General features: G+C 38.0%; 1 protein-coding gene across 1 annotated transcript in view; it reads right to left on the bottom strand.

Moving 5' to 3' along the window:
- gabbr2 (gamma-aminobutyric acid (GABA) B receptor, 2) overlaps positions 1-7409 on the bottom strand; it is a 199542-nt gene that overhangs the window by 159670 nt on the left and 32463 nt on the right. The window lies entirely within an intron of this gene.

A 7409-nucleotide genomic window follows, 5' to 3' on the forward strand; every position in this document is an offset into this window, starting at 1 on the left:
GCCATTGGTTATCACAAGTCTTATAACTAATTCCAATGTACTGCATACATAGAAAAATGAACGAGATCAGGGGGGTGGAGAGGATCTTTTTAGTAAATAACTTATCTTGATCTGTTATCGTATGTTATCATATTCATATGTATGAACTTTTGTGTTACACAGAAGAAACTCTGGATTTGAAGTGACAAGAGGGAGTTAAGTGAACTATTCCAATGAATTCAGGTTAAGCCTTGAGAACAACATGAGACAGAATAAGGAAACTGTGTACAGTGAAATGCAGCGAGGCGGTGTGGTCTGTTTCCTCCCTCCTGGAATGAACAAACTTTGCAAGTAAGACAAAAAGAATCAGCGTGAAAATAGAAACACCTCATTATATGAGACCTTCCATGCAGTCTAGGTCAGCTGTTAAGACAGTGAGACAAAAGAAAGATGATTACATTTTCACAGGAACACCATTTGGAGCCAAAATGGCTGACTGCTATATGAATCCCTAACTCATTCTTTGTGTTTCTGAAGCATGTCAAGAAGCATGTGTGGAAACCTAAGTAGGTCACAGAGCCTTTCAGCGACACCCTTTCGTATTTCATCAAACATGTATCAGTCTACAGCACACATATGCTTCACTACTGACATTTTGATGGCTTAATTGTTAATGTGCTGTTTTTCTCGCAAAGGCTCTGCCGAATAAACACAGCAAAGCTAATCAGCTATCGGTTTAACTCAAATGCAAAATTAACGTGGGTGTCTAATTGCATCGTCCTATTTTGCAGTAATTTTGAAGTGTTTCCGCCACCTTCTCAGGGTCACCTTCCAAATTATAATAATATCTCTGCTCCATACACTCCAAACACAGAGCTCTCAAGCGTACTGTATATAACAGATGCCGACCACTGACTCTCCTCTTTCAGATTAATATTTGACGAAGTGAGACAGTTGAGTCTTGATTACAGCAGAAGCCAAACCAGGAAAGAACAGGGCCTTGCATATACCGGAGCAGGTCAGATTTCATCATGTTATCCTACCCAGAATCCTCTCATCTCACTGGAGAAATCATAGAACCACTTCCTCATTTCCTGCTAAGCCAATCTCTTCCAGAGTACTGCATAACTAAACGCCTACTTTATGCCGTTACATGCACGGCCTATGGAGACGAAGGCCTTGGAATGCTTGGAAACTGACCTCTCGGTGTTGTAGTCCTGTTGCTCAGTGAGGGATCAGTGATTTAATCAACGGGTTCTGATGACATATGGCAGTGGTTCTCAACTCCAGTCCTTGGGACCCGTTGCTCTGCACATTTTGTATGTCTCTCTTATCTGACACACTCAGTTCAGTTCATGGAGTCTCTCTTAACGAGCTGATGATCTGATTCAGGTGTGTTAAATAAGGGAGACATACAAAATGTGCAGAGCAGCGGGTCCCGAGGACTGGAGTTGAGAACCACTGACATATGGCGTCATGATATGATGCCACACAACACAATACTGATTACATTGCTGTCAGCCACAGTTCGTGTCAACTCAGTTTATAGATTTACATTTATTCTGTCACTACCTGGAGAAAACTAAAATATGTTAGCATACCCATTTATGCCGATACTTCTGAATCGTTATCAATGGAGGAAGAAACTGGGGTAACACTTTAGTTTAGGGTCCAATTCTCACTAATAACTAGTTGCTTGTTAGCATGTACATTACTAGGATATTGGCTGTTTATTAGTACTTATAAAGCACATATTAATGTCTTATTCTGCATGACCATATTCTATATCCCTTAATCCTACCCAATACCTAAACTTAACAACTACCTTACTAACTATTTATAAGTGGCACTTAGGAGTTTGAGGAAAAAGTCGTAGTTAATAGTTATTTAATAGTGAGAATTGAATCTGCAATAGAACACACTTATCCCACAACTGGCTAGATTGACAGGAAGTATTGGGGAAAGTCACTTTTAAAATTAATGTACTACAATATTGCATTACTCCCTAAAAAAGTAACTAATTGCTTTTTAACTTTTTATGGAAAGTAATGCTTTACATTACTTTTGTGTTACTTCTGGTTTTGGCTTGCTTGTTTGTTTTTTAATAATGAAAAAAAGTTTTTGGCAAATGTAAAGGCCCTTTCACACCAAAAGTGAAATGAATAAGTCTCAGGCTGAAGGAAATTCAAATTCACGCCTGTACAGTAGAGGACGCAGCTAAAACAAACCTTTCAGCTGTGCTGCCATTCTGGATTGCAGAAGAATAGGATGCAGGAGAAAAAAAGTTTAAAACTTTTACATCAGCAATAAAAACTAAAATAAAAAAAGAAACACACGTGATGTTTATCATATCATTTTTGGTTATTAGAATGGTTTAATTGGATCGTCGAAGGTCAGCAGCAAAGAAATTGGTTAAAAAAGTGAGATTAAATACATAAAGTATACATGTGTAATTTAACATATTTAACTTTTGCAGGTTTGCTAGTATTCTGAGTTTGCATTTTACTGTTTTTATTCATTTTGAGGAATACTGAATAATACTTGTTACGTGTCGGAACGTAAATGTTGTGTTTCATTCATATTGTTAACTGTAGTAGCCTAGTCTGCAATTTCACTGAGGCTGTCTGAGAGATCGGAGGCCCTTTTATTTTATTTTATTTTATTTTATTTTATTTTATTTTATTTTATTTTATTTTATTTTATTTTATTTTATTTTATTTTATATTCTCCTGTTTATTGGTCAGCAGGGAGGTAAGAATTGTATCTTTGTTTGTTATTTATCTTCAGGAAAGAGATTATTAAAATCAGGAGAGATGTCAATCAATAAATGGGAAAACAAAGTAGCATGTGTTACTTATTTGGAAAAAAGTAACTTGGTTATTTTGTTGTAAACATAGTAATGCGTTACATTACTAGTTACTTGAAAGACAGTATACTGATTACGTAAATTGCATTACTTGTAATGTGTCACCCAAAACACTGTTGACAGGCTGGCTGGGGGAAAAACAAGGCCAGTCTATCTCTGAGCTCACTATGCAAGCTCTACGCACGATACGATGTATCTACAGCCTCTCGCTGGATTACATAATCACTCTTTTATGCTGTATGCGAAGGTGATCTAACTAGAGTACTATGATGACAAGCCCACAGAGCCCAGAGGATTCGTTAATAATAATCAGTTATGGCAACTTTAGAGAGTACATAGACGGCCCTAACTAAAATAAAGTCTAATGCATGACTTTGGAGCAGGAAGTACATGCTGTTAACTCTTAAGGGCTCTTGTGTGTTGTTAGTGCTGGGCATTGGTGAGCAGCCAGGACATACCAGCGGGGCAGAGAGACAGCATCTCCTCTGACTGAACCCACTGGCCATTCGGCAGCCAACTGTGTCCACACACACACACACACGAACACACACACACAAAAACAGTGATGTACTGCTAAACTCCTGCTCTCTCCCTGTTCTGATAGCATACACACAACCTACACACTACAAGAGTACTGAAATACAGTAGCATGGCCGTCCGTATGAGCCTCAACATTTTGAGTCTGGTTTTGCACAGCTCTGCGGCCCAGGGGGAAGATGTGCAGATGTATAATTTACACAGTTTGCAGTTGGACTAAGCAGATGGGATATAAAATGCACAAGTCGACATCTGAAATGTCCTCTTTACTGCAAGAAATATATAGCACTAAAGACAAACAGAAACTATATATATATATATATATTATCAGTGCACATCTATGATAAATGACTAATCTGAATAAAACTACTAAAAACTGAACAGCATGTAAAATGGTAAATAATCTAACAAATAAAATGTCTGGGCATTTACAGTATAACAGGTGTAATCTAATCTATTTCATGGCTTACTCATTTTCCCATGATTTATGCTTTTCATCGTGAGTGAAAGAAAACAGTTTTATTTTAATATTTTTGGCATGTAAGCTTATGCCAGGTGTTGACATTGGCTTGCTATTTGCACAGAGTTCCCTAGTTTCGACCAGTGTTGCCAGATCGGGGCGGTTTTGAATTTGATTATGCGGGTAAAAATTGGTTTAGGCGGGTGGACAAAATTTGTTTGTCAGTTCGGAGGTTTTCAAACATCTAAATTTATAGTAGAATTGGTTAATAAACAAAAAGTGTGCATGTACTCCATAAAAGCAGTGATTGACGTTACTAAACACACAGGCCCACGCAGAGGCAGCTGGCGCTGGTGTTGACGTCGCCGACGAGCACGCACTTTAGCCAATCAGCAGATGTGATAATTCATGACTGACGGGGTTTTAGCGCGATAACTTAGTAGCTGACTGTATGCAAGTGACTGCTATGCCAAAGCGGCATAAATATACGGTAATAGAGTGGGAGATTGATCCAACTCTCTAAACATGGATTACACCTGTGGTGGGAGATGACTCGAAGGCTCTTTATAAATATAGCTAACTCTGAGAGCACAGCTGAATGACTTAATTGAAATCGAACATGGGACTCCCATCACTTCTATTGGGCACTTTTTGCACTTAACTTGGCTTATTCTTACTGTTGACATTAAAAATTATGCATGTGTTTGTCCAAAGGTTAAAGTCATCGTTTAATTTCTTAATTGCCATTTTAATAATTTTTTGCAAATTCTCTTTAATGTATTTGCCTCGATTTGATCCATTTTTATTTTATTTTGTCATCATTATTTTGTTTTAAGGAGATAAAAATGGTGCTTATCAACCTTGACTGGTATGGCAATACAATTCATACTTTGCAGTCACGTAACTACGTAGCTAAATTGTGTAAAGCAGAGAAGGTTTTTTAAGATAATCGAGCAGTAATAATTCCTCCGTAAATAATCTAGCTCTACTGTTGGGTCATCTCTGGTTCTCATTGAAAACCATAGATGTCACAAACCTCAAAACAACCTATCACACACTTTTGTTGTTGTTAGCAAAAGACGACAGCTGTTACTGTGCGTTCACACCGCCACCGGCGAGAGCGTCAAAGTGCCCGGAAGTCATTCATTTTCAATGAATTTTGCCGTTCTCGCCGGCGGCGGTGTGAACGTACAGTTAGCCTAGCTTAGACTCATAACACAAACAGCTGACTCGATGAACCAGCTGGTGGTGTTGATTGACGAAACTACAGGGTAACTTAAAGACATGATTAATTACATGATCATACACCCATTGTATTCAAACAAATGTTGAAATTACCTTTGATGGAGTGATGGAATGATCACTGCACAGACGTGTATACTGTGAAGGTTGCTAATCTCATCTGCGGTTAGTGCATCCAATCGCACAACAACTATCTGGCATGTCGTTTACACCTCAAAACACCAACTTCTGTATAGTAAAACTGGCGACATCCTGGCAAGATCCTTGATTAGTTTACTGGGTTTCGTTGCTGGTGAACAACGTTCTTGCCCGCCAGCCAGTACTTGTGACGTCACGTGCAAAGTATGAATTCTATGACATTATTTTGGCAGTTAAAGTTTTGGCCGGGTTTTTCTTGGAGTTCACTGGTTTTGACAGTTTGAGCGTTAGAGAGTTAGGCTGGGTTAGACAGGTGAAGTCTGCTGTGTACAGAACAGACCAGTGGAGACTGAGAACATTTGGACATGAAGAAAAGAAATCTGAGACATGTCAACCACTCTCCTAGTTTAGCCTCACATCAGCATGCATCGCAAACCGCACCGACTTCCCCTGAGCAACACGGGATAAGGGGGCGAGAATACACCTAAAACATTCAGCTGACGCTAGAAAAAAAAATTATACTGTGAGGCAAACATATTAGTTTTCAAAACAAAGAAGAAAAAGAGAGGGAAAGAGATGGGGGGGGGGGCAGAAAGTGTCTGGCTTTAGATGAAGATTTGCAGTGACAGTATGGGAACAGGATCTTGTGTCTCTTCCATCATGCTGTACTGAGTCTCACAATTTCTTTTTCACTCTATACCACCTTTTTTCCCTCCATTGACTCTCTCTCCTGCCCTTCTGTCTCCCCTGGAGATCTGATGAGGACATTCCTTATATTTGATTTCTCTTTTTGCACAGCTCTGCAATATACCTACACTGCAAAACACATACATACAGCCCCACAGTTTTAATTATCCATATACAATAATGTATATGTAACCCACCCAATTAATTGAGGCTGTGTTTCGATGTATTTTTCATGTATGATTTTTTTTTTTTGTTTATTTTGATTTTATATTTTTCCTTGCCTAATGCATGAAATGTTCAGACATAATTTTTTATTATTTTATTTTATTTATTTTGTTTTCGCTGATTGACGAAAGTATTAAAGAATTGCGTCGATGGGTGCTGACGACACATACGCGCCAGCTCATTGAAGAGAGAGATGTGAGCCACATGTGTGTGGCTATCCTTAATCTAAACCATCGTTGTCAATATTTTCCTAAATGGATGTCTGAACTGTTTTATTGCATTAGTTTGGACTGTTTCAACGCTCCGTGATCGTGTTGGATTCGCGCAGCGAGGCAGAACCGCGCTGGATTCCACTGTGGAGGAATTGCGTCATCTGAGACTCTGCCTTCACGAGGAAGAAAAAAAAAAGAGATTCGTTCATCGTTCATTCCTGCAAAGATTTGTAGTAGGCATTCACATGCAAACGAACTGAACTGAGTCACTTCCATTTTCACGCGAACTGAGTCACTTCCACTTCCACGCGAACTGGGTCACATTCACACAAACTGAACTGAGTCAATTGCATTGCACTCGGACCTCAGTGTACACGGATTGATTCGTTGTTTATTTTATTTTTTTGTCATTGATAAATGATATATTTTGTTTTCAAATGGTGATTTGTGAAGGGGCACAAGTTTTCTCATGTGATGCGTAAAAAGTGATACATGCACATTGAATTGAAGTTAAACGATTTCAGTGAATACAGTTACTGTTAAGTGAACTGATTTGTTTCATTCATTAATTCATTTTATTATTATTCATTAACTAATTATATTTCCTATTTTATTTTATTCATTGGTTTATTATATATATTTTTTTATTTGTCCAGTTAGTACTGTAGACAACCATTTAAACAAGTGCAGACACACATTTAAGATTATTAAATAAATTTTTTTTATTGTAAGGTGTGAGACCCCGAACCCGGGACTCTAGATATTAATATAGTTTGTGATGTATCTGTATCTGGTGAGCTCAGACCCGAGCTCGTGTTAAGTCCTACTAATGGGTTACATATATTTACAGTATATAAACTCTTGACACCCAACACAGCTGAGCTGAACTGTACAGAGACCAAAAAAAGCTACATTTCTTAATTTATCATGCATTGAAACACATATTAGAGCAGTTAAGACATATTGTATTGTGATATTTTCATGATAAATATGCAAATTTCAGCAAAAGTTCTCATTATCTTAATGTGCCCATATGTTTACTACACATTTGAGGTTTTTAAAA

The sequence above is a fragment of the Squalius cephalus genome, assembly GCF_949319135.1.
Source record: "Squalius cephalus genome assembly, chromosome: 8".
NCBI lineage: Eukaryota > Metazoa > Chordata > Actinopteri > Cypriniformes > Leuciscidae > Squalius > Squalius cephalus.